The sequence below is a fragment of the Hevea brasiliensis genome, chromosome 9 (assembly GCF_030052815.1).
Source record: "Hevea brasiliensis isolate MT/VB/25A 57/8 chromosome 9, ASM3005281v1, whole genome shotgun sequence".
Lineage (NCBI taxonomy): Eukaryota > Viridiplantae > Streptophyta > Magnoliopsida > Malpighiales > Euphorbiaceae > Hevea > Hevea brasiliensis.
The window spans coordinates 37322373-37331070 of NC_079501.1; positions in this window are offsets into that span (position 1 = coordinate 37322373).

Here is an 8698-nt window from a genome sequence, read left to right on the forward strand (position 1 = left end):
TTGATTACTATTCACCTTACTAGTCAACCAAAATGTTGACTTTTTTATACTTAATGGATATATTAATTCTAATTACACCAAGATCCCATATTTTGAGTTTTATATTTGCTAGTATTAATTGCCAATTGCAATTTAAAGTCCCCTAGATGCATTTCTAAATTTTAAACTTTGAATTTCAAGTTTGGTGTCACTATTCACCTCATTGATCAACAAAAATGTTGACTTTTGGATAGAAAATAGGTACATTGGTTTTGACACTCCAAACATACCACATTTTGCATTTAAAACTTGTTGGAAGTGATCACCATTACCATTTCTAAGCCTAACACTAAGTGGCAGAATTTTCAGTTTTTTTACCATAAGTTTACTGTTCTATTAGGGACTGTTACAGTGGAAATTTGAGGAAATGGTAAACATGAAAGTTGTTCCTTATTTTGTCTAGTTAAATTTCCTTTTTTGAATCACTCCATTTGGAGTTTTGTATCTCTAGATATGGTCCAAAAACCACAGCTGGCCGGATTTCAATTTTGCAGAATTTACCAAATCTACAGTACCATGAACAGTGACTGTGACTGCCATTTTGATTAAGTTTTGATCATAATTTGGGGTATATTTCTTCATAAAAGTTGTTTGTATATGTCTTAACTTGTTGCTGTAAAAATTTCAGGTCAATTGACCATATCTACAATGAGTTATGGCCAAATGAACAGTTGGTCATTCTGCAGAATTGGCTTGCAGGGTACCCGGATTGGGGCCAACTTTTGGTCATCTTGCTTTGATCTTTTGGGCATGGTTTCTTCAGCAAAAATGTGCCATTATAAGTCTAGTTTCATGTCCAATTGGCCAAACACCAATTGGACCAACACAGCCAAAGATATGGCAGTCCAAGTGGGCTGGAATCACAACCACCCTGCTGCACTCACTAGGCAGCATACTCATTCACTTTGCCATGCTATATTTCAGTCCAAATTATGGTCAACTTACCTAAAATGGTCACTAATTGACCATTAAAATGTTCTCTAACAATTTCCTAAGCCAAGTCAAATTTTCACTTCTCAAAACCCTAGTTTCCATTATAAGTTTTCACAATATACCTTAATTACTAACTCATTCACTAACCACATGCATACATGCTTTAAACATGATCTCTAATCCACTTTAAGTCCATCAAAACACTACATCATTGTTCCTTCCTTAGGGCTGCCGAAATTCATGGTAGGCATATACACAAATTTGGTTCATTTAATTCACAAATTCATGTTGATTTTGAGTCCCTAACATGGAAAATAAAAGTTTTAAGTAGATAGGTGCACTAACCTCTTGTAGGGCAGAATTTTCCCAAGCTTAACTTCACTTTCTTTCTTCTTCTTGGCTGCCAAAAGGTTATGCAAGGTACAAGGATAAATTTTAGTGAAAGGAGTAGGAGGAATTATGGTGAAAAGAGGAGAGAAATGAAGCTTTGGTTGAAAATCAATGGAGGTTTGGCTATGGAATTTGAAAGCTACGGGTGAGCTTTGTGAAGGTGATGGCTGCTGAAATTTTAGGAGCTTTTGTTGTATTCTTATACATATTTTATTAGTTAATTTAAGTGTTGACTAAATGTGATTGGTGGGTAAGTGTTTAATGACATCATATGATGTCATAATTGGTATTTTCTTCCTTTTTTTTTCTTCTCTTCTCTACTCATTTTCAATTTAATTTTTAGCATTATTTATTCATATTTTAGATCATAATAATTATTTACTTAACTGGACAAGTCGACCAAAAATCACCTGTGAAGGCAAAATGACCAAAATGCCCTCCGTTTGGCTTAACGGGTCAAAATTATCTGTACCGATTGAAAAATTTTGCTAAATATTTTCTTGGCATTCTAATGCCATAGGAACCTCAATGACCCTTCTCTGGACTCTCAAAAATTATTTTATAAATTTTTCCTCGGGTCTAGGGCTCCTCATTGCGAGAACCGCAACTTCCCTCTGGTTACCCATCGCTTGGGCACCGGCTCGTTTAACTTGGTTGTATTTTATTTCTAAAATTTTTCCTAAATTTTTCTTATTAATATTTGAGTTAATTATGGTTCCTGACTTTAGTTTAAATATTTTTCCGGACGTTCTAGCTATCCGGACCGACACCGGTCACCGGAACAGTAGAATGTACGGAGTTGCTACCGGGAGGGTGTTACAATTCTAGTCAATAGTCTTCCTCACATTCGTAACATTTCTTTGTTATATTTGAACCAAGTGTTCAATTTTCTCTACTTTCTCTTGTACTAAACTATAACCTTTCGATATTCTAACTTTTGAGTTTTAAATCTCTAAGTAGGATTTTCAAACTTATTTCCAACAATTAAATAATGTCCTGGCATAACTATGCAAAAACAGATACCGTTGGCAACTATTCTTATCTTAGTGTACTATCGAGTAGTACGTAGCTCTACATAATAATCTCAAGTCAGTACTGTAATCTGCAACTTACAGTATAAACATCAAGAACATTGCATAGTTACTACGATACATCCCAATAGATCAAATTTTCTGATATTTTATCCTTTTCGAATTTACTGATATTCAAATCTTATTCTGATTACAATATCCATTAACAATTACTAACAGTAACATCCTTGCCCTCATCTAGAGTAATTCTATTATTGTAACTTACTTTTACATCCTCTTGCCTTACATTAAGTAGGCTCACCGATTAGCTTTATAATTTATGGTGTTTTAGAAAATACTTTTCGCCGATAAACTCTTCCAAAACTAATTTCACTTATTATCACAATCCTTATCTTAAAGGACTAATCACTAATGCATTAAAATTTATTCCCCTGTAAAGGAATAACAACAAAACATATAGTTCTAACACTATCATAAAAGTATGCGGACTCCAGGTCAAACAATACATAAACGAAGAGTGCCATCCTTCTTCTTAACAAACAATACTGGCCCTCCCCATGGTGACACACTAGGGCGGATGAAGCCCTTTTCAAGTAGTTCTTGCAACTGTACCTTCAACTCCTTCAACTCTGCTGGTGTCATTCTGTATGGTGTTATGGAGATTGGATCCACACCAGGCAGAACATTAATTTCAAATTGCACTTCTCTTTCTGGAGGTAATCCTGGCAATTCATCAGGAAACACATCTAGAAAGTCATATACTGTAGGGATGTCCCTCACTGCTGGACTCCCCACTTGGGTGTCTACCACATGTGCCAACTATGCTTCACACCCCTTTCTGATCATTTTTCTAGCTAGTGCAGCCGGAATGACGTTTGATGACAATAGCTGCCTCTCCCCATGTATTACCACATCACTATACTGAGGGAGACCAAAAGTGACTGTCTTCAATCTACAGTCAATCATGGCGTGATGCCTGGCTAACCAATCCAGGCCCAAGATGATATCATAATCTCTGAAGGGCATTTCAATGAGATCAGATAGAAAAGTGTGTCCTTGGATCACCAAAGGACAATCCCTATACATTCTATTAACCCTGACCTCCTGTCCTAACGGACTTATTACTAACACCTCAAAGTCTATTTTTTGTACATGGAACAACAATGCAATCAATGATGCTAGCACTCACATAAGAATGGGTAGAACCCGAATCAAATAACATAAATACATCTTTATTAAAAGTTGAAAAGGTACCAGCCACAACATCAGATGTCTCGGCCTCTTCTCTCTGTCTCATTGTATAGACTCTGACTGGAGCACTACCTTGCTCTAATTGTTTCACTGTGCCTTGGCTGCTTGCTGGGTTACCTCTGCCCCTGCCTCTACCTTTGCTGGGTGGTTGTCAACCTCTGGTGACAGGGCTCTGAACTAACCCTTTAGCAGTAGTAGGAGATGGTCCAACTCTACGGGCACTGGTATAGTCCTTGGCAAAGTGTCCTATGCCTCCACAGTTATAATAGGCTCCTATGGCCTTGTAGCATACCCCACCATGATTTCTACCACAAGTTTCACATTGGCAGGAAGGGTAGGAACTTCTAGTTGTTCGACGACTGGACCTTGGTGGTCTCTGCCTTGATGATCCACCTCTATTATATCCCTGAGCTTGGGGCTCCTCAAATTCTTTTCTCTGTCTCAAATTACTGCTTGAGCTCTGACCCATAAGTTTCTCCCTCTTCTCTATTTCAGGTTGCCCTTGTGGGGGTTGGGTGTGTACTTAGGCTTGGGCTGACAGAGTATCAGCCATTTGTTGAAAGAAAGTGGCCATTTGCTGGGCCATTTGTGCAGTAATTTGCACCGGTAAAAATGGTACAGTCGGGCCTTTGACACTTTGTGGAGCTGGGGCCTCAACTTGTACTTCAACGTCTATCGGGTGATCGACTGAACGATCACCCTCTTCCATAGTCAATTCGAGGATCTTAGACCTCCTGAACAAATAACACAAGGAGATTTCCTCCCGTTAGTGCATATTTATAATGTAATATACTGTATGTATCAAACAATGACATTGAGCAGTTGTACTGTGAAGAAAGAATATTCAAATTATAGGTGAAAACAGAATTTAAAAACTAGCTCTGATACCATTTAAACATGTCACACCCTACCCCTCTATAAAGCATGACATGATCCCGTAGTATACCTAATGAATTACCAACTTCGTCTATTGATAACCCATTAAATACACTACAAGGGATTTTAAAACTTTTCTTACTTCTTTTTACAGTGGTGAGCACTATTTACAGGTGTTAAAAAAAAATTTTGAACTGAAGTGAAACAGCTAACACATTTGAAGAAATAATAATTTTTGTAAAAATTTTGACAGAGTGCCATTTGTATTTTGAATGAAGCAGTTCTTCAAAAACCTGTAAAAAACACTTCAAATATATTTCTCAATCTCAAACTTCAACATTTAGTCAACTCAAATCTATAATAATTTTTTAATATTACCAAAGGCTGAGATAAAAGAAATAGAGTACAAATTTTACAAGCCAAAATAATTCACAATTTATTTTACAACTTCAATGTACAATTTTAATTTACAACTGCTCAAAACCAAGAACACTATATACATACAGTGAACATACATTACAATACAAAATGCAAACTATGGTATACTCAATATACCCAATGATCTCTCAGTGTAGTACTAGCAGCCTAATCTGCTGCCCTGTCAGTTTGTCTACCTGCAACAGCAATGAAAAGCTATCGCTGAGTAAAATTTACTCAGTGGTGCACAATAACAATTTGAAATGTGATATATAAATCTTTTATTGAAAATTCACAAATCAAATAGTTCACAATTCCATTTCACAATTTATAAAGTTCATATAAACCAAATTTGATCAAATAACTGAGTAATACAGTTTTGTCAATCGATAACACCATTTGATCAAATAACTGAATAATACAATTTTGCAAATCAATAACACAATTTGATCAAATAACTGAATAATACAGTTTTGTCCATCAATAATACGATTTGATCAAATAACTGAATAATACAGTTTTGCCAATCAATAATACAATTTGATCAAATAACTGAATAATACAGTGTTGCCAATCAATAACACAATTTAGGCCATGACACAGTTTTTCTGCACATGTCGTGTTGTACACCACGACAAGACACACTCACACCAATAATTGAAATCAATGAGGGAGGAAGCTAGCTATATAATGAGTACTCATCCACACTCACCTCAGACTGGCAAGTCAAAGAGGGAGGAACATAATCACACTCACCCCAGACTGATAAGTCAAAGAGAGAGGAATATAATCATACTCACCCCATAAATGGAGGAGGAACATAGTAACAGTGTCATGCCAAGTGTGAATCAAAATAATTCCAAATCACAATATTTCATACAATTCCCAAATCATATTTTACCTCAAAATTTCCATTTGTAAAGTAAGCAACATAATAATTTCCAAATAAGATTCTCAAAGCCAAAACAATAAAAAATTATTCATAACTCATTTCTCCAAATAAATTTTCTAGTAAAAGCAGTGAATATAAAAAGTATTATGCACAGACACAATTTAAAACTATAATGTTCAAATAAATTTTTAAGTAAAAAATAAGAAATAAAAAATATTGTGCACAAACACAATTTAAAACAATAACACATAAATAATCATAATTTATTTCAATTGAAAAATTCAAAAGAAATAACTATTGTGCACAAACCTCTGATATATGCCTCTTGGCTCTGACTCAGTGTTTCCTTCCCTTTCCTTGAGTCTTTGCTAACTGAGAAACACAATTTAAAGTATTTCAATACTCATTTAAATTGTTCCTAACGATAATGCTTAATAATTAATTCATGGAATTCTATTATTTCCTTAGTCAACCTAAGATGTTGACCCTCGATGCAGTCTAGGTGAATTAGGTTTTAATGTTACCAATATGTCACATTTGTAGCCTTTTAGTATTGGTACATGATACCAAATTCATTTCCATGTATATTGCGTTTTATTGAAATTTGTCGGATTCCGGTATACAAATTTGACCCAGCTGGACGACCTAGTTCCCTCAGTTTTTGGGTTTCGGTCAAAACTACAAACTTGTAGATCTATGTCTTATTGCACGCGGGGCAAAATTTCAGGTCATTCTGAGTTATGTAGACCAAGTTATGGTCATTTTACTATTGTTGGTTAGAATGTACCAAAATTGGTCACTTTAGGTCATTTTAGGTTATTTTAGGTTCAGCTAGTTTTTGGACCCGAACTTGTGCAAGCTATTTGACTTGCTTATGCTCATTTCTGGGCTTTAGTGTCTTCATAAGACTTGTAGATATATGTCTCAACTATTTATGGTAAAAATTTCAGGTCAATTGGATCTGTTTTGAGTGAGTTATGGCCAAAATACTAACTGCTGCCCAAATGGTCAATTTTCAGGCCTTAAATGCACTAATCCGGATTTGGTCATTTTTCAAGTTACCTTCCAAGCAGAATTTTGGTAAGCTTCCTTCATGAAAGTTGGCACTTTTTGTGCCTAGTTTCACCTCCAATTGGTCTCATACCAATTGGAGCCACACACTTAAGGTCTAAGCCCAAAACATAAACTGCCCTATTGCATTTTGTTCATTACTCATCAAAGGACACTTTTAACACTTACCAAGTTACACATTCATGCCATTTCTGTTTTGTACCATAATGTAAACACATTTCACAACACATTTTTTGTCACTTTGGCAGCTTATAACCACACTCAATATGCAACTTATAGTCCAGAATTTATCAAGTTCAAATTACACACAATTTAACTACATAACCAAGCTCATTCACATGTCCAAACTCAAACCCCTATACACATGTACAAGCTGCCACAACAAGTACCATAATTCAACCATAATATTCCATAAACCAAACCATAAAGCAACATATTTTTGGTCCACAATTCAGGCTGCCGATTCATACCTCTCCTTGGATTAATTTCCAAGCTTCCAAAATCAAGTGTACATTCACAATATTCTTAGTATACATTACCCAATTTATTCCTACACATACAAACACTTCATCAACACTTTAATCTACCATTTACATACAAGAATAAACTACCCTTAAGGAGTTTCCATGGCTGCCAAAAATAAACATCTCCCTTAGAACATCAAACTCCAAAATTCTTTCCACAATTCAAGTACCCATAAAATCCTCACAAACTTTAATGAAGCAATAATAAAAAATACATACTTACCACTTTTGAAACTCTTCAAAACCTCACCAAAACTTGATCTTCTTGCTGCCTATCTACTGCCCAAGTGGTGTAGAACAATTTTAGTGAAGGAAAAGGTAAGAAAATTGGCTTAGAGATGAAGAGATAAAGCTTGTAATAAATGGCCATGGAGGTTTTCTTCCTCCTTGGTCTCGGCTGGATTTTGAGATGTAGAAGAAAGTGACTTTCTGCTGTCCAAAAATCAGATTAATGGTCCACTTTCGGTGTTAGTGGACCACTAAGTGGAAATATAATGTTAATTTAATCTTAAGGTTTCATTTTCCCACATTTAACTCCTAATTTTTGCTATTTAAACTATGTACCACCAATTTAATTTTTCATGACATTTTTCAAGTGTAATATCATGTATTTTTAATGGAAATTTAGGTCAAAAGACAACTCGGGTGTCAAATGACCACAATGCCCCTGTTCGGGTGGCATTCCCGATTTTTCGGTAACACTGAGTTTTGTCCGTTTTTTGATTTCTCACTTTTTCTTTGTACTAATTAAATAATTTTTCTTTGATATTTCTAATGATATTTATACTTCAATAGACATTTATTTAAGTCCTAAAAATATTTTACAGGGTTCCCCGTGGTCCAGGGCTAGTCAACGGTCCATGCCGCGACTTCCCGGTGTGGTCACCCATCGCTAGGGTTCTCGGCTCGTTTAACTTGGTTACATTTCATTGTTATTATTTTTCTTTTATTTTTATTGTATTTTATTTTCTTGTATTTCATTATTTTATGTCTCCTCACTCATATCCAAGTGTAGTTCTAGGCATTCTAGCTGTCCGGACTGAAACTGATTATAGGAACAGTAGCACGCACTACCGAACATAGGGGTGTTACAATCTAAACCTTATCACACTAGGACTTCAAACCCTACCACACCTCTTCCTCACTCTCTATTGGTGCCTTCCCCTTGCCCTCTCTTTCTATTGGTTGAAACACCACATCCATATCTCACTCTTACCCAAATTTTGCAATCCTAGTTGTTTAAGTTATCTAAACTTTATCACTTTAGGACTCCA